Source organism: Bos indicus, chromosome 4 (assembly GCF_029378745.1).
Source record: "Bos indicus isolate NIAB-ARS_2022 breed Sahiwal x Tharparkar chromosome 4, NIAB-ARS_B.indTharparkar_mat_pri_1.0, whole genome shotgun sequence".
NCBI lineage: Eukaryota > Metazoa > Chordata > Mammalia > Artiodactyla > Bovidae > Bos > Bos indicus.
Genome location: NC_091763.1, coordinates 111,214,447 through 111,234,756, shown reverse-complemented (window position 1 = coordinate 111,234,756; position 20,310 = coordinate 111,214,447). Strand labels below are relative to the sequence as shown.

General features: G+C 40.6%; 1 protein-coding gene and 1 non-coding gene across 2 annotated transcripts in view; both read right to left on the bottom strand.

Moving 5' to 3' along the window:
• The window catches only part of CNTNAP2 (contactin associated protein 2), a 1,639,050-nt gene that overhangs the window by 873,495 nt on the left and 745,245 nt on the right, over nt 1-20,310 (bottom strand). The window lies entirely within an intron of this gene.
• TRNAW-CCA (transfer RNA tryptophan (anticodon CCA)) lies at nt 15,797-15,868 on the bottom strand. The gene has a single exon. It is a non-coding gene; the product is annotated as a tRNA-Trp (tRNA).

The window sequence follows — 20,310 nt, the reverse complement described above, 5'->3', positions numbered from 1 at the left end:
AAACTGGCAGGAGTCATTGCTCTAGAATCTTCTAGTAAGCTCATTAAAATGTAGATTTCCTGAGTCTGTTACAGACCTTATAAAACAGAAACTCTTGGGATGTTGCTCTGGAATCTGTCCTTTATAGATTTACTCAGGTGATTCTCAAATTAGAATGTGAGAACCACTGGCTTAGAGAAAACAAAACAAACAAAAAAGAACTGGTGGACTGACTGGTGGTCTCCAAGTTCAGAGAGTGAAGCTCAAGTACTCCTTCCTTTCAGAAGTACCTAGGGATTAACTGCTAGATGAAAAAAAAAAAAAAAACAAAACTGCAGAGAAAATCTCTGAACACATTCCAAGCAGCGTAAAAGGATTAAATAGTATAGTAAGGGCTAACTTTACAAGTAAGAAAGCAAGGAGCAGTAAGGTTTTTCTTCCATGAGATTTATTTAACTGGAAACCTCTTTCCTTTCTCAACTACATATCGGTTTAGTTCAGTTCAGTCACTCAGTCGGGTCCAACTCTGCAACCCCATGAACTGCAGCATGCCAGGCTTCCCTGTTCATCACTAACTCCCGGAGCTTACTCAAACTCATGTCCATTGAGTTGGTGATGCCATCCTACCATCTCATTCTCTATCATCCCCTTTTCTTCCTGCCTTCAATTTTTCCCAGCATCAGGGTGTTTTCCAATAAGTCAGTTCTTCGCATCAGGTGGCCAAAGTATTAGAGCTTCAGCTTCAGCAGCAGTCTTTCCAGTGAATATTCAGGACTGATTTCCTTTAAAATTTACTGATTTGATATCCTTGCTGTTCAAGGGACTCTCAAGAGTCTTCTCCAACACCACAGTTCAAAAGGATCAATTCTTTGGCGCTCAGCTTTCTTTATAGTCCATCTCTCACATTGATACATGACTACTGGAAAAACCATAGCTTTGACTAGAAGGACCTTTGTTGGCAAAGTAATGTCTCTGCTTTTTAATATGCTGTCTAGGTTGGTCATAGCTTTTCTTCCAAGGAGAAGTATTTTTTAATTTCAAGCCAGCTTAAAGTATAACCATTGGGAAATGTGACAATGATCAAATTCCATACACAACAAAAGAATTTCCAAATAAGTGACTGGTATCAGAACTTCCCTCATTTGACAGAGATTAGGGAGACAAAGCACAACTGTGGGAAGGGACAGAGAAAGAGAAGACAAAGTTTAGCACAAACCCAGCTGCCTTTCTTCAAGCAAATATCCTGCCAATAAGTAGTCTGGGGAGTGTCAGGCTCCCTTACACCCATTCACACTTGTTGCATAGCAAGCATTTGTGCCTACTGCACTAGTCTGGTTATGTGATTTAATTTATGAAGTCAAATAAGGAGGTTTTTTGTTTTTGTTTTTTGTTTTTAATATCAAGAAGCTAATATCCAGGATCCAGCCATGCCTGAGGTCTGCCCAGGATTTTTTTTTTAAATCACATTCCATTTCCAAACTCAATAAACTCATTTCTCAGTGTGAAAAAAAAGATGAACTATCCAGTAAGTCTATATTGCTATTTTGTTGACAGAGTATATACAGTAGGCTGTGGGAGCACAGAGGGTAGGGTTCTAAATTAGATCTGTGATGATGGAATGTTTCCTGCAATAAATGGCATGAGCTGAGTACTACTGAAAACATGTGAAGGATGAGCTGAAGGCTCTCACACACAGTTGGAAGGTCCCTGCAGTTGCTCAGAAGTGAGGAGAGGCTGAGCTGAGAGTAGCCCTGGAGATGGAGGTGAGGTATGAATAATGTTCCAGAGGTAGAATATATTGGACCTGGGGACTGATTCGATGTGGGGGTTTTAGGTAACTAGTATCAGTGACCGTGTTGGTAATGGACCATTTACATTTACAGGTGATACAGGAGGAATTACAGTCTGGGTGGGATGAGGGAAAGGGAAAGGTGAATTTCAACCTGCTGAGTTTATTATAGTGACGTAGCATGGAGGATACTGAGATGTTTGCATAATTCAACAAGTATTTATTAAATTCCTTCTGTGTGCCAGTCAGTGTCCATCAGGTTAATCGATCCAATAGAATGTCTTGGCTGAGCAGGTTGAGAAATCTTCATCATATAAACGGGCATTGAAGACATGGTTGGGGGCGTCAAGGGAAAGAGTATAAGTGAGAGGAAAACCTGAGGACCACACTTGGGAACGCTGCCCCAAGGGTGAGGCTAAAGGAAGAGTCCAGGACACAGACTGAGAGACAATAGCCTCACCCAAACTGAACCCACTTGATCATGGTGTATGATCCTTTAAATGTTGCTGGGTTCTGTTTGCAAGAACTTTGTCAAGGATTTTTGCTTCTATGTTCATCAGTGATACTGGCTTTTAATTTTCTTTCTTTCTTTTTTTTTGGTGTGGGTGGTATCTGTGGTTTTGCTATCACGGTGATGGTGACCTTGTAGAATGATGACCCTACTTGCAGGGAACGAATGGAGACACGGTGTAGAGAACAGACTTGTGGACACAGAGCGGGAAGGAGAGGGCGGGGCGGATGGAGCAAGACGCACTAACGCATATACTCCATCAAGCGTAAAACATAGCGAGCTGGGGGGCTGCTGTCTAACCCTGGGAACCTAGCCTGGCACCCTGTGGTGACCTAGAGGGGTGGGAGAAAGGAGGGAGGCACAGAAAGAGGGTGTATATATACATATATGTATCAGTTCAGTTCAGTCGCTCAGTCATGCCGGATGCTTTGCGACCCCATGGACCACAGCACGCCAGGCCTCCCTGTCCATCACCAGCTCCCGGAGTCTACTCAGGCCCATGTCCATTGAGTCAGTGATGCCATTCAATCATCTCATCCTCTGTCGTCCCCTTCTCCTCCTGCCCTCAATCTTTCCCAGCATCAGGGTCTTTTCCAATGAGTCAGCTCTTCACATGAGGTGGCCGAAGTATTGAAGTTTCAGCTTCAGCATCAGTCCTTCCAATGAACACTCAGGATTGATCTCCTTTAGGATGGACTGGTTGGATCTCCCTGCATGTGTATATATATATATATATACACACACATATATACTGTTATGACTGATTCATGCTGTATGTCAGAAACCAACACATTGTAAGGCCATTATCCTACAAATTAAAAAAAACAAAAAACAAAAAACTGAACCCAAGCGAAGACCTTGTTGAGTCATGGGAAACAAAGAAAACTGCTACGAGAAGAAGAAGGCAACATATATTCAGCACAAATGCCCCATTTATGTTACTTAGAACTAGTTTGCCAACATGAGGTCAGTGATGAGAGCAGATTCACTGAAGCAGGGGAGACGAAATCCACATTGAGGGAATGACCGGTATTGGAGGAGGATATAGCAAGGGAGGACAGCTTATTCTGGCTCCTTGGCTGCATGTCTGAGAAGGGCTGAGAAAGATCCATTGTTTTTAAACACATACCGTGCGTCATTCCTACCCTCTCCGCACCCCTGCATTTTAATCTGACATTCCTTACTTCCTTTCTCTCACTTGACTTTTGCTCACCTTCACGTTCAAATGTTAGCTATTTGATGCCCTCCTGAGGGTAGATTTGTTACAAGAGGGCACACAGCCCCCCTGGGTGCCCAGGAAGTAAGATCCACCAAACATTGGTGATTGCTATTTCTGAGGGCCCTCCATCTGCCTGGTAATGAGCACACACTTCACACACACTTTAGATTCTTAAAAACAAAAACATAAAAGTTTGCCGGGTAAGTATCATCATGTCTCTTATACAGGGAAGGGAAGAGAGGATCAAGAAGGCTAAGTCAACACCTTGGATCACACAGATAATAAGTGACAGAATTGAGGCTGGAACAGTCTTTCTTATTCCAGTATCCACTCTCCTTTTATTTTATTTTTTAACTTTACAATATTGTATTGGTTTTGCCATATATCAAAATGAATCCGCCACAGGTATACATGTGTTCCCCGTCCTGAACCCTCCTCCCTCCTCCCTCCCCATACCATCCCTCTGGGTCATCCCAGCGCACCAGCCCCAAGCATCCAGTATCGTGCATCGAACCTGGACTGGCGACTCGTTTCATATATGATATTATACATGTTTCAATGCCATTCTCCCAAATCATCCCACCCTCTCCCTCTCCCACAGAGTCCAAAAGACTGTTCTATACATCAGTGCCTCTTTTGCTGTCTCGTATACAGGGTTATTGTTACCATCTTTCTAAATTCCATATATATGCATTAGTATACTGTATTGGTGTTTTTCTTTCTGGCTTACTTCACTCTGTATAATAGGCTCCAGTTTCATCCACCTCATTAGAACTGACTCAAATGCATTCCACTCTCCTTTTAAAATCTCACAGGCTGGAAGGAAAAGTTGAATAACAGAGAAGTTAAGAGAGTTGAGAATGAATTTGATTGACACCCCTGTTTTTGTTCTGAATAGCAACAGCAAAGACAGTGAATGGGGCTGGCGGGCCATGTAGCTCACCTCCCAAATGCCAGCTCTGTATCATTTGACCAGATAAGTCACACCTTTAGGAAAGGACAGCTAATAGAATTTTAAAAGAGGCTGTGTTTGAAAGGTGAAGGAGTTGAATATTAGCCATTGGAAGAATATGTCAATATTTAGAACCTGAAGTTCATGAGGCTTTGTCGATGACACTAGCTCTGTTCTCTTATTGAAACGTCTGAGAGTGGTCCCCGTGTCTGACTATGACTTTCTCTACTGCCTTTAGGCCTATATCATAGAGACTGTTTTCATCACAAACAGGAAAGTTGCACCAGGAGTTTCATGACATTTTCTTAATAAGAACTGGTTTAGTCCCACATTATCATTCAAGTTGTTTGCCCCAGTCTGCTGAAATAACAAGAGAGGACTGAGCCAGTTCTCATGAAGCTTCTTCCTGACATGGGGAGAAGGAACAACGACACATCCTCATGACAAGGTCTGATCCAGACCCATCTGACTCTGATCTTTCTGCGCCTGCAAAAGATCCATTTGTTAACTCAGATTTTTCTCAGAAGGACACAGCAGGGAGGAAGCAACAATGATTCTGACATGAAAAAGCTTTTACTGACTGTTAGTTTTATTTCTTTTATGATCTTCAACTCTACAGGTGGCAAAATACTTTATACTAGTTGGAACTACAGGGTTTTAAGGTCATTTTGTTTGGTAATCTATAGTGTTACATAAAAAGAAGCTGGGACAGAGAAAAAGTAAACTTAAGGAAATGGATATGTTTACTTTATTTAAATAAATCTCTTTGCTCCTCTGCAGTGTTTCTGTCCCTTACATCCTCTCAGATTTACAACTAAGTGTTGGTAATTGCTGGAAATAGCCACGAATTTTGCAGAATAATTGGCCCTATTTTAAGACATACATTTTAGTGTGTACACTATATGGTGTGGCTATAAAGTATAAAATAGGTTTTTGCATCTTGCTTTTCAAAATCATTCCCATTATTTTCTGTCACATGTGGTGTACATGTGTGAATGTAGCAACATTTTATAGTTTGAAGGTTCTTTATAGTTTTTAGAAGTTACAAAATAATAGAATTAATTGCTTCGAATTTAGTCATTTTGCACTGGGCGAATATTGACTTCTTTCCCAACACCTTTAATTTCTAATGGAGCTTGAAATTAACTTTGGATTTTAATTCTATTTCATTCTGGGTTTGTACATCAGAGCCATTAATAATGTCAGGAGACTGCTGAGAGAACTGTTTCTGAGCCAGGAGCCCCCAGAGAGTTATCAGCATTTGGGTCTCTGTCCTTTACAGAAAGGAAGAAAGTCTGAGTGGGAATGGATATCGTACTAGGATTTTATGGGGTCAAAAAAAGTAGCCTGTAAAAAGTCAGCCTCAGATCACTTGCTGAGGTTTGCATCATCCTGCCTGCATGTATGCATGTTTAATCAGATCCGAAATGGTCAAGGAAGCAAAGGACAGATTCTTTTCACCAAAAATGCCTGGAAGATGGTCTTTCTGATTCTATTATATATGTGTATGGTATATGCAAGTATACCATAATGACTGGTCAAGGGAATTGTTTCATTACTTATTTATTTTATAATCATGTAATTTTAAAGTTGAAAGGAATCAGGTTGTCTAACTAGTGATTTGTCAACAGACTCAAAAACAAGGGCTTCCTAGGTGACACTAGTGGTAAAGAACTCGCTTGCCAGTGCAGGAGGCATAAGAGACGTGGGCTGGGTCCCTGGGTCGGCAAGGTCTCCTGGAGGAGGGCTTGGCAACTCACTCCAGTATTCTTGCCTGGAGAGTCCCATCTACAGAGGAGCCTGGCAGGGTCTGCAGTCCATGGGATCACAAAGAGTTGGACATGACTGAAGTGACTAAGCATAGAATAGCATAGCATAGCATGGTACATGCACACACAACTATATTAATATAAATATATCACAAACTAAAAAGTTTTAAATCATTTAAGTACAATCTTTATTTGAGGTTTTAAAATGCTTTTAAGTGTTATATCAGTTCAGTTCAGTTCAGTCCAGTCGCTTAGTCAATGGGTGACTCTTTGTGACCACATGGACTGCAGCACACCAGGCCTCCCGGTCCATCACCGACTCTTGGAGTTTACTCAAACTCATGTCCATTGAGTCAGTGATGCCATCCAACCATCTCATCCTTTGTCGTCCCCTTCTCCTCCTGCCTTCAATCTTTCCCAGCATCAGGGTCTTCTCAAATGAGTCAGTTCTTCACACCAGATGGCCAAAGTATTGGAGTTTCAGCTTCAACATCAGTCCTTCCAATGAACATTCAGGACTGAGCTCCTTTAGGATGGACTGGTTGGATCTCCTTGCAGTCCAAGGGACTCTCAAGAGTCTTCTCCAACACCACAGTTCAAAAGCATCAATTCTTTAGTGCTCAGCTTTCTTTATAATCCAATTCTCACATCCATATATGACTACTGGAAAAACCATATCCTTATGTAGATGGACCTTTGTTGGCAAAGTAATGTCTCTGCTTTTTAAGATGCTGTATAGGTTGGTCATAACTTTTCTTCCAAGGAGTAAGCGTCTTTTTATTTCACTACTGCAGTCACCATCTGCAGTGTTGTTATATAGTCTCTATTAAATAGGGTGATTATAATAAGCTGGTCCTGAGGCTCCTTGGAGGCCTATGTGCTCATATCTACTCACAAGCATAGGTGTGTCCCCCTGTTTCGCTCAGGGGTTCCTTAGCTGCTCCCACAGCCGCTGCCTTGAGGCTGATGAACATCAGTGGAGACTAATGTCAGGAACTGTGGGATATGGTTTCTCCAACCACATCTTTCAATGTAGAATCAACTCCTCAGGACCACTTCTCAAAGCAGTCTCCATGTTCTAAGTATTTTATTTATTTATTTTTCCTTCTTCTTTTTTTTTAAAATTTTATTTTATCTTTAAACTTTACAATATTGTATTAGTTTTGCCAAATATCGAAATGAATCTGCCACAGGTATACCTGTGTTCCCCATCCTGAACCCTTCTCCCTCTTCCCTCCCTATACCCTCCCTCTGGGTCGTCCCAGTGCACCAGCCCCAAGCATCCTGTATCGTGCATTGAACCTGGACTGGCTCGTCTCATACATGATATTATACATGTTTCAATGCCATTCTAAGTATTTTAAATGCTCTGAAAATCAAAAAAGCTTTGCCAGAAGGAAGGCAGGCTAGCAAAATACAGATTTCACATAACAGACAGTGAGGGTTTGAAATTTTGACATTGCCCTGTACTTTCAACCTCAGTTTTTAACCTGTAAAATGGAATATCTTCCTTACATGCAGTTTTGAAGATCATATAACACAGCATATGCAGAGTCCAAAACTTAGCATACTTCCTTCCCGGTTCCCACTGATTTTCTTTCAACACACAGTACATGTTCAAAACTAAAGATTCAGTCAACATATATGAATTACTAGGTTGCACAAAACATATGAGAATAGCTAGCCTCTGCCCACACAATTTACATTCTGGGGAAAAATTATGAACAAACATTTGGAAAAATAATTAAGAGTATAAATTAAGCAGAAAAATCACATAGATAATAATTGCTATTGAAAAACAAGGGAAAAGGAGAAATCTCTTTTATCTTGAGTGATCTGAGAAAATTTCACAAAATTGAAGGACTTCCCTGGTGGTCCAGTGGTTAAGAATCTGCCCTGCAATACAGGGGATGTAGGTTCCATCTCTGGTCAGGGAACTAAACTCCCATACGCCGTGGAGCAACTAAGCCCACACGCCACAACGATGGAGCCCTTGAGCCATAATTAGAGAGTCCATGCACTATAATGAAAGATCCTGCCTGATGCAACAAAGACCCAACACAGCCAAATAAATAAACAGATATTTTAAAAATTCGTAAAATGGAAAGAGATATGAACTGGGATCCACAGAGCATAAATGTAGTGGAAGTGGGAAGAAGGACATTTTGGGGTGGATTTGGGAGGAGAGTGCAAGCAAAAAAAAAAAAGAGAGACAGGAAAGCCCGAGGTGATGCATGGCACTAGGTATAGGGCTGGACAAGAGGGTAGAGGTTGAATCGTGTCCAACAAGAATGTGCCTCCACCAAGAAGTTCAGAAAGAGATTGTATTTGGAAAGGTCTTTGTAGATGTAATCAGTTAAGGTGAATCATACTAGATGACTACAGGCCCTAAATCCAAAGACTGATGTCTTCACAAGAGAAAAGATGGAGATTATGACACACAGACACCGAGACACGCAAGGAGGAAGGTCATTTGAAGATACAGGTGGAGACCAGACGACAGAAGCCAAGGAGCACTGCCAGTTGCTTGGCAACCGCCAGAAACCAGGAAGATGCAAGCCCAGATTCTTCGCTAGAGCTTCAGAGGGAGCAGGACCCTGTTGACCCTGGATTTCAGACTTTCAGAACTGTGAGAGGATACCTATTTCTTGTTTGAAGCCACCATGTCCGTGGGCCCTTGTTCAGGCAGCTGTAGTAGAACACCCCATCTATTGGAGCCCCTTATAAAGAGAAGGAGAAAAAGTACCCCTCCTTTAATTTGCCTTTGGACACTTTCCTGATTGTGAATAAAGTAGGGGCTTTGCCTCATGTGTAGTTCTCTATAAGAATTTAGAGGGAGTTGGTTTTGTGGATAGTGAAGCCTCCTTTCCATGCAGCTTTCTACAATCTGTAAGTTGGCATAAAGAACATTTCATGGACCTAATACCAGTAACATTAGGAAATGAAAAGAAAGTTAGTCTCTTAACTGACAAACAAAACAGATTTTATTATAAGAAGCTCTTACAGAGAGATTTTCCATCAAGTGGGCAGAGGGCTTGGTATGTTCAGAGCCTGATAAGCATAGTTGTTCAAGAGGAATGCTGTGTGTGCGTGTGTGTGTATGTATGAGTATATGTGTATGTGTATGTAGACACAATCACAGTTTAGTTGTGACTGATGACACAGACAGGGCCGGTGTGAAGTGTGCACCATTGATTTGATTTCCACTTGAGATCTATCTAGTGTAAGAGTTGTCACTGTGTTTATCTTTGTGTCATAGATTTGTCAGAAATTGACTGATCTATTTTTGCATTAATAACTTTAATGTGAAAATGTCTGTGCTTTTGTTTTATATCTTTGTTTTATGTGTTTGATATATTTTAACACCTGATCTGTAATCTTATGAATAGAATGCCTTTCTGCATGAAGGACTTCTCAGGTGACCCTAATGGCAAATAACCCACCTGCCAATGCAGGAGACTTAAAAGATGAGGGTTTGATCCCTTGGTTGGGAAGATTCCTTGGAGGAGGGCATGGCAACTCAATTCAGTATTCTTGCTTGGAGAATCCCATGGACAGATGAAACTGGCAGGCTACAGTCCATGGAGACACAGAGTTGGACATAACTGAGCAACTAGACAAAGACAACATCTCTAATCTCAACACGGCATGATGTTAACAAGTATTTCAAAATATCCACTGAATTGCCCCTTCTCAAACTTTGTATATTTATTCTTAATTTTTTTTAGTCAGTGGACAACAAGCTCATTTTCCCAACCATCAGAGTTCTATTTGTTGCCCTTCTAAAAAAAGAAAATTTCCTCAAGATTCAAGCATGATTCTTCACTGGGCTCCTCATTAAAAAAACACAGTGAAGACACAATTTTCTTAAACTAATCAATAGAAAAACTGCTGGAATCTGAATGATCCCAGCATGAAAATTACAGTTTGTACAGATTAAAAAAATTTTTACTACCGCGTGTGAAATTGATGTTAGTCAAATGTCAACATGAACACATTCCTTGGCTAAAGAACCACATGTGGTAGAATTTAGGGCCTGATATTCATTTATTTCATCTTAAGAAAGGTGCTACATGAGAAGCATATAGTGAGACAAGTAGCAAAAAAGAAGTACTAATCTGAATGAAAACTGAAATCTTAAATCAATATCTCCTATAAATTTTAATATAGTAAATAAATTACTTGGGTTTTAAGGAAATATGCTTTTACTATGTATGAAAGTGTTAGTCCCTCAGTTGTGTCTGACTCCTTGTGACTCCATGGACGGTATCCTGCCAGGCTTCTCTACCCATGGGATTTCCAGCCAAGAATACTGGAGTGGGTTGCCATTCCCTTCCCCATGGGATCTTCCCAACCTAGGGATTGAACCTGGGTCTCTCACATTGCAGGCAGATTCTTTACCACCTGAGCTACCCGAGAAGCCACATAATCTCTTTCAAAATCTAATCTGTATGCATAAGGGACAAGGGGAAATGTTGTCTATTAATAAGCTTTACCATCTGAGCCACCAGGGGAACCCAAGAATACTGGAGTGAGCAGCCTATCCCAGGAATTGAACCTGGGTCTCCCACATTGCAGGAGGATTGTTTACCAGCTGAGCTACCAGGGAAGCCCTCTTCTGTGATTGCTAATAGCAATGCAAAGGCTCCTAAACAAAAGTTTCTTCCATATTATTTCTGCCATATAGATCCTTTTGAATCCTTATTTTTATTTCTAAACTAAAGGTTAGCCCCCAAACCTCGTTCAGGCTGTAGAAACAAGGCTTAGTGAAAATGACCACTTTCACTGGAGCTGTGGCAATGGAACAGAGGCAAAGCCAACGTTGCAAGACAGGGCTGACAACAAGTTTATCTGCTGATGGTGCAAAGTATGTGCGAAGTGGTGGATTCGGCATGGATGAGAAGAGGAGGATTCATCCATTCACCCATCACTGATCCTGCTTCCTCTCTCGGTCCCCTTTCACTTCAGCACCCTTTGGACAACAGGCCTGGCCTTGTGGCTAATCAGCTATGTGGCCGGCTGAGAAGAGAAGAAATTTCCTGTAACAGCTCAAGTCTCCCCACTATGTACCCTAATCACAGAGTAGAATATGCTCTTGCTCCAGTATTATGCTCCAGCTATATGCCCCAGTATTAAGAAAGTGTTGCTATGTTGCTACCTGGAGTTTCCTACCCACCTTCCTCAAAGCATCAATATGAGTACAACTTCAGTACTTCTCCCAGACCTGCTATATCACAAGAAGGCAAGACTGTCTCCATTAGTGGCCACTTCTCCCCTGTGGAAGATACTTTCTTCTCTCTCATATAGCTCAACTCAGCTTGATTTAAAAAATCATGCAAAGGAAAAAATAAACCTTTTGGACAATGAATTAACCAAGCTCATTCCATTCACTTCACTCCAGGCAGTATAGGAAGAATCAATCTGGCCCCCCAAATTCGGGTTTTATTCATTCAGGAAGTCTGTATCCATGTCACCGAGACACAAGGGAGCCTTAATATGTCAGCCTTTTCTGAGTAGGAATGTGCTTTCCACTGAACATTTGAATGTTCTCTAAGTGGGGCAAACTCATCAACAGATGGCCATGTGGTGGAAAACACACACAGTGTTTTCGAGTACTCTGAATTCCATTGCAGGAACATGGATGGATATAATTTCTCTTTCCACAGCCAGACTCTTTGAAGTGTTTCTTTATCCAGTCTATTTGGGCGGCTTCACTTGGCCCAATCCAGCACAGAGAACGTTGATCACATGACTTGGCAAGCAAGGCGTGTTTAGTTGATGTCTCAACAGGCTTGGATATTGGGAAAGAGAATTATTAGGACATTTTGATGCCTGCTAATGAGTAACGACGGCAATTTTCTTGGTGTCAATATTGTCTGGCACTTGGTGCTGGCATCATGATGTCTAGGAAGGTCTTTCCAGAGTAGGCTTGGCGTATTTTGCAGACTGGAGCCACCATGTCAGCTCTGGGACAAAATTACATGGTGATCAAGGAACTGCAACCCATTAGTATTTCTCTTGCTTTACTTGATAATAAGACCACATTTTAAAAGGCAGATCTGTATACATTTAGAGTTTTTCACTTTTACTTGGTTAAGATAAAAGGTTTTCAGAAAAAAACATTTCACTAAAATTTGGAAGCAGTCATATGTGAGACTACCCAAAAAGTGAGCCAGCAAAATTTTCTTGAAAACTGCTGCACTTTCCATGGGAACCTTTTGCATTAATGGAATTAGCCATTTACAACAAATAAAACAGAAGAACATTATTTGGGTGGATGGGCTTTTTCATTCCAGATTCCAACAATCTGAACCACACTGTTGCCCACACTCTTTTGCCAGGAGGGAGTAGAAAGGAGGGAGCAAAGCAGAATGCGCCAATGATAAGAAATGAAACGGAGAGAGTTCTTTGTTCACCACCATTTTATAATGATAGAAACAGGAGCCAATAATGCATTCTTCAAATTTTCATCATGTGAGTGGCGAAAAAAAAAAATCACAAGATTCATTATTGAGTAGTTTTTTTTTTTTTTTTTCCACAGAGAGATTGGGAAACAAGACCAGGTATCTCGAATTTAAAGAGTATAAATTTGACTCTGCTCGGTCACAGCTGGAGGCACTCCTGAAGGAAGAAAGCATCTCCTTCTTTAGATTTAGTTTAACAATCACAAAATAATCTTAAAATTAACATTGTATCCCAAGAGATCTAATTACTCATCAGTTGCTACCTAACATTATATTATATCCTAAACAGTCGAGGCAAACTTCAATAATGCAGAAACACTTCTATCTTTTTCAGTAAAAGAAATGTTGACCATCGAATTGACATCACACAATCCAATGCCCTCCAAACATTATTTGGCAGTCTTCTAAGATTTTCTTAGTTCAGAGATTATTTTCAGCCAATAGTCTGCTGGGTAGACTTTAATGTCATTTAGGGATTGACCTGGTGAGGAAACTCTACTCTTTTCTTCCAGAGAATAAATTTGTTTCATGGTAAAACTGAGCGATGAAGAACTACATCTGAAGCCATACTTTGGACCTGAGGTATTGAAAGATCACTGTCCTCTGGCTACTTATCCCACCCACTTGACTCCACATCCTGCTGCCCCGTTGGTGGGACCACTCTCTTCATAGTATGACATTTGTAACTTTATCTATCACCTCTGGAGAATCACCTGTGTTGATTATAACTGATAGACATTTTACTTCCCTGATAGCTCAGTGGGTAAAGAACCTGCCTGCAATGCAGGAGATTCTGGTTCGATTCCTGGGTTGAGAAGATCTGCTGGAGAAGGGATAAGCTACCCACTCCAGTATTCTTGGGCTTCCCTTCTGTGGCTCAGCTGGTAAATTCTCCAGCAGTGAGAGAGACCTGTGTTCGATCCCTGGGTTGGGAAGATCTCATGGAGAAGGGAAAGGCTACTTACTCCAGTATTCTGGCCTGGAGAATTCCATGGACTATAGTCCATGGGATCACAAAGAGTTGGACATGACTAAGAGACTTTCACTTCACTTCAAAGATTTTACACATCATCTGTACCCTTCACAATAATACTTGTAGGAGTTACTATTATTCTCCTTTTATTAATAATGAAACAGAGCAATGATACTCTGGTAAAACAGTTTTATTAAAAAAAAAAAAGTCTGGATTTCTAGGGTTTGTCAAGTTCCACAGAGTAAATTCTCCCACCGTGCCTGGTTTAACCTACCAAGTTGAAACAACCAGTTCATAAAATTCCTAAACAATAATCTTGGCTGCAATACACCACTCAAACAGGATGGTGCTAACCAGGGAGATTTAGCAACTTCCTAAGGGTCGTATGACATATAGAAATCTAAGTGAGTGTTCCCCTTGAGGTCTGGGGACTCCGCAGCTGGGTCTCCTTCCTAGCACACTTCTCCTCAGTCTGTGTTTACTTATGCACTTGGACTCTGCCTGTCCCAACTTTATTCCCAACCAAAGAAGGAATGTAGCCGGGGCTCAGGTCCTCCTTGAACCCTTTCTGACCATTTTAGTTTGCATGGTTCTCTCTAGCACATTATCATGTATACACAGTTGCCTTTATACCAGTTTGGCACATCCGTTACCTTCTACTCATATATTAATGTTTTCTGTGTATTTGTCCTGGTTCCTTTTGTAACCACTTCATCTACTTCATAAAGAAGTGGGCTCTGATCTGTATTTCTGTATCCATGCAGTGTGCCATATACAAAATAGACATAATATTACGGAATGAATTGAAATTGTCTATGAATTAAAGATATCCCTATATACCAAGTTTGTAAAGCACAGGACTTGCAAACACAGTCTTAGGAACACAGTGACTAATGTAAATATGAAAGCACAAAAAAGAAAAAGTATGATTTGTGAGATAAATTCTCCTTTCTTGTGTTTTGAGTGTATGTAAACATCTCAGAAATTTCTCTCCTTATATTTCAATTAAACAGCCCTCTATATTCTTCCCCCTAATGGAGAGATATGGAGGTGGGTGTTTTCTATCTGTTTTTCTCTTCACTCTGAACCTTGGATGAAATAGTCAATGGGGTTAAAACTACAGGGGAGTTGAAGGAATAATGTTAATTCCCTCAAGACCTAGCTCTGGCATTTTATCACCTCTGAGACGTTCAGGATCACAGCTCCTCTGTTTGTAAAGTGGTATGCTTTTCAACATGATTTGCACATCAACTTTTGGCAAAGGCTCTTTATTCAAAGAGAAAGACATATTTTTGAAACTATTGAAAGAGTCTCCGTAAAACTGAAATTAAATCCTTTCATTCTATGTTTAATCTTAGCCATCTTTCCAAAGCAAGGCATGAAAGAAGGGATTAATTTGAAATTTGGGCTGCCTTAGAAATGTAAAGGTCCTTGGGCTGTGTTTCTTCAAATGACCTGCACTATTTTAATCCAATGTAATTTATTTGGCTGTAGCTGAGAGAATGGCCTCTAAATCCCCTTTCAACATTTCTACACAGGTAGCACTCCCCTCTCTCCATCTCACTTTATCTGCAGAGGCCAGGTGAAAATGTGAGTAAGGGAGCTGCTGGAATGTTTCTTTTCCTAACAAGTGTGATTTCAGGAAGTGACATCACTTGTCATTCATCTTCCTTCCCCAAGTGCTCCAGCTCAGTGAGAAAGTGAGATTCTCAGCTAGAGAATATACACAAATAAGCACAAGCTTCCTAATATTGAAACTGTACATATTTTATTGAAAACTGCTTTCTCTACCCAGCACCATACTGGAGCCATCTCACCCTAATTCGTCCCTGTCCATTTGATGAGAAAAAAACACAGAAGTAAACAAATAAATAATGTGAAAAGATGAAACAGTTGCTTAAATCCAGAAAGAATCTATGATATAATATTAATTTCCCATACAATTATCTTTATATATATTTTGCAAACATGAAAATTACCAACCTAGACTATAAAATGTAATTCAAATGCGAATGCATGTCGCTCAGTTGTGTCCGACTCTTTGCAACCCCGTGGACTGCAGCCTACCAGGCTTCTCTGTCCATGGGATTTTCCAGGCAAGAATACTGAAGTGGGTTACCATTTCCTTCTCCAGGGGATCTTCCCAACCTAGGGATTGAACCCAGGCCTCCTGCATTGGAGGCAGACGCTTTAACCTCTGAGCCACCAGGGAAGCCCGTAAAATGTAAAAACGCGGTTTAATTTACCTTCAGCTCACAATTCACAGCATCACAGTGAGATGGCTAGATAGCATCACTCACTCAGCAGACATAAATCTGAGCAAACTCTGGGGGACAGTGAAGGACAGAGAAACCTGGCATTCTGCAGTCCATGGGGTTGCAAAGGGTCGTACATGACTTAGCGACTGAACAACAGCATCAACACAATTCCAATGAACCAGGGATGTGAAAATGAATGAAGAGTATAAAAACCTGTATTTTTAATGAAATGATACACTTCATTGGAGGGGGCTGTTTGATATTCTCTTCTAGTATCTCTGCCTTCTTCCTTTCTTTTCTCCATACTCCACACCTGTCCTCTATGCAGGACAGAGTCAGCCCTCAACATACTGATGAATGAATAAAAAATGAACACATGATGCTGAGAATATAGATGGCTGGTTTCCCATAGCCCTCCAGTTTTATCCCACAGACACTTAAGTGACAAGAACAGACTGAACATCTGAAGCAGGTCTTGGTGTAGGGATGAAATGGGAGAACTTGTGGGGGGAGGCAAAATTGGGAGAGTTTGGAAACTGTTCATTTTATTACAAAGAAGCACAGTCTGGCTACTTAATGCCATGTCTAGATTAGAGCAGATTCATCCTGGGCATATAAATCAGTCAGGATAGCCATTATATTTGCTAATAAAGCCTTTTATCTTTTCAGTGAGTATTGGCTTAAATATTTAGAGGCTCTCTGATCTTTTCTTTGAGAATCAACTCTATCAGTATTCAGGCAAATAATCAGCTGGCTGTTTTTTTTGTTGTTGTTGTTTGTTTGTTTGTTTTTTAGTTGAAAGATAATTGCCTTAGAGTATTGGATTGGTTTCTGCCAAACATTGTGGCTGGCTGTTTTTGAAGACTTAGTAAAATAAAAGTTACAACAAGATCTAGGATGCTTTCTCTTTTTACAAAGCACATTAAGAGGCAATTTTTCATTGAATATCCCAGAGGAAACTTAAGTTCAAAGAGGTTAAGTGATTGTCCAAAGCTAAGACAGCACAGAGGCTAAAATAAAGGAGGCCAAGAGGAAGTGAATTAAACCAAATCCTTCTTGTTTAATTGTAGCTACTGACCTGTAACATGTACCTGAAGAGCTGACTTCACCCTCTAGGGGATAGATGAAATCCACACATTCTCTAAGAGGGTTGGAGGAAATAGAGGATTCATAAGTAGGGAAGAGTATTCTTTGCCAAATAGAGAAGCTGACAAAGAAATAAGTCTGGCTGTACAGCCTGAGGATCTGAGGATTTGACGTTAGATAATCTGATCTCAAACACTGAGGTTTCTTTCCCTCTCCATAGTTTCCTGCTAGTAAGAATGCACACATGATACTGCATGATAAATTAAAGGATTATGTTCATCTTATTCACATTTATACTGTTTAAATAAACAAGTTTTTTTTGCCATTTAATAGATAATCAATATTTAAACATACCTATATGTATTACTTTGGTCACCTAATGTGAACAGCTGACTCATTGGAAAAGACCCTGATGCTGGGGAAGAAAGAAGGCAGGAGGAGAAGGGATGATAGAGGATGAGACGGTTGGATGGCATCACCGACTCAAAGGACATGAATTTGAGCAAGCTCCAGGAGATAGTGAAGGATGAGAAAGCCTGGTGTGCTGCAGTCCATGGGGTTGCAAAGAGTTGGGCATGACTTAGCAATTGAAAAACAAAAACAATATTTGTTTTAGAAAAGCTCATAGAATCAGCCACCAGAGTCAGACATGACTGAGCAACGGAACAACAACAAATTAAACAAATTAAAAGCAGAGGGAGCAGTGATAGACACAGCAGCACAAACAATCAAAACAGCTCTTCCCTGTCCCTGAAGGGCTTCCCTGGTGGCTCAGATGGTAAAGCATCTGCCTGCAATGTGGGACACCCAGGTTTGATCCCTGGGTCGGGAAGATCACCCACTCGAGTACTCTTGCCTGGAAAATTCCATGGACAGAGGAGCCTAGCAGGCTACAGTCTGTGGGGTCGCAAAGAGTCAGACATGACTAAGCGACTTCACTTTCTTTTCTTTCTTTCATACAATCAGCCAGCACAAGAGTTGACTACAATCTGTTATCAGAGAGAGACCTTTTGCTGCTGTTACAAATTACTTCAGCGCTGTTACTACATCTTCTCACAAGTTTCTTCAACAAATGGTGTCTAAACATGGCAATATTCTCCTCAAATATTATTTGAAACATGTAGGTTTGTTGGCCCATATATTGAATCCATCCCTATGATTTCTTGTAATTTTAAGCCTCTTTTGATTTTTTGTGCTGCTGTGTCTATCACTACTCCCTCTGCTTTTAATGTGTTGTTGTTCAGTCACTTAGTCATGTCCAACTCTTTGTTACGCCGTAAACTGCAGCATGCCAGGATTCCCAGTCGTTCACCATCTCCTGAAGCTTGCTCAAACTCATGTTCATTGAGCCAGTGATGCCATTCAACCATCTCATCCTCTGTCGTCCCCTTCTCCTCCTGCCTTCAATCTTCCCCAATATCAGGGTCTTTTCTAATAAGTCAGTTCTTCTCATCATGTGGTCAAAGGATTGGAGCTTTAGCTTCAGCATCAGTTCTTCACATGAATATTCAGGACTGATTTCCTTTAGGATGGACTGGTTTGATCTTGCAGTCCAAGGGACTCTCAAGAGTCTTCTCCAACACCACAGGTAAAAACGTCAATTCTATGGCGTGCAGCCTTCTTTATGGTCCAGCACTCACATCCATACATGACTACTGAAAAAAACCATAGCTTTGACTAGAAAGACCACTGTCAGCAAAGTAATGTGTCTGCTTTTTAATATGATGTCTAGCTTGATCATAGCTTTTCTTCCAAGGAGCAATCATCTTTTAATTTCATGGCTGCAGTCACTGTCTGCAGTGATTTTGGAACCTAAGAAAATAGTCTGTCATGTTTTCCATTGTGTCCTCATCTTTTGGCAAGAAGTGATGGGACCGGATGCCATGATTTTAGTTTTTTGAATGTTGAGTTTTAAGCCAGATTATCCACTGTCCTCTTTCACCTTCAAGAGGCTCTTTAGTTCCTCTCATTTTCTGGCATAAAGGTAGTGTCATGTGCATATCTGAAGTTATTGATATTTCTCCCAGCAATCTTGATTCCAGCTTGTGCTTCGTTCAGCCTGGCGTTTCTCATGATGTACTCTGCATATAAGTTAAATAAGCAGGGTGATAATATACAGCCTTGATGTACTCTTTTTTTCAATTTGGAACCAGTCTGTTGTTCCATGTCCAGTTCTAACTGTTGCTTCTCGACCTGCATACAGATTTCTCAGGAGCCAGGTAAAGTGGTCTGGTATTCCCATCTCTTTAAGAATTTTCTACAGTTTGTGTGATCCACACAGTCAAAGGCGATAGCATAGTCAATAAAGCAGAAATACATGTTTTTTATGGAATTCTCTTTTTTTTTTTTAACGATGTTGGCAATTTGATCTCTGGTTCTTCTGCCTTTTATAATCCAGCTTGAACATCTGGAAGTTCTTGGTTCAATGTACTGTTGAAGCCTGGCTTGGAGAATTTTGAGCATTACTTTGCTAACATGTAAGTGCAATTGTGCAGTAGTTTGAACATTCTTTGGCATTGCCTTTCTTTGGGATTGGAATGAAAACGGACCTTTTCCAGTCCTGTGGCCACTGCTGAGTTTTCCAAATTTGCTGGTGTATTGAGTGCAGCACTTTCACAGCATCATCTTTCAGGATTTGAAATAGCTCAACTGGAATTCCATCACCCCCACTAGCTTTGTTCATAGTGATGCTTTCTAAGGCCCACTTGACTTCCCACTCTAAGATGTCTGGCTTTAGGTGAGTGATCACACCATTGTGCTTATCTGGGTCATGAAGATCTTTTTTGTACAGTTCTTCTGTGTATTCTTGTCATCTCTTCTTAATATCTTCTGCTTCTGTTAGGTCCATACCATTTCTGTCCTTTATTGTGCCCATCTTTGCATGAAATATTCCCTTGGTATCTGTAATTTTCTTAAAGTGATCTCTAGTCTTTCCCATTCTATTGTTTTCCTCTATTTATTGCATTGGTCCCTTTGGAAGGCTTTCTTATCTCTCCTTGCTATTCTTTGGAACTCTGCATTCAGATATATCTTTCCTTTTCTCCTTTGTCTTTTGCTTCTCTTCTTTTCTCAGCTATTTGTAAGGTCTCCTCAGACAAACATTTTGCCTCTTTGAATTATTTTTCTTGGGATGGTTTTGATTACTGCCTCTTGTACAATGTCATGAACCTACGTCCATAGTTCTTCAGGCACTCTATCAGATATAATCCCTTGAATCTATTTGTCACTTCCACTGCATAATCATAAGAGGTTTGATTTAGGTTATACCTGAATGGTTCAGTGGTTTCCCCCACTTTCTTCAATTTAAGTC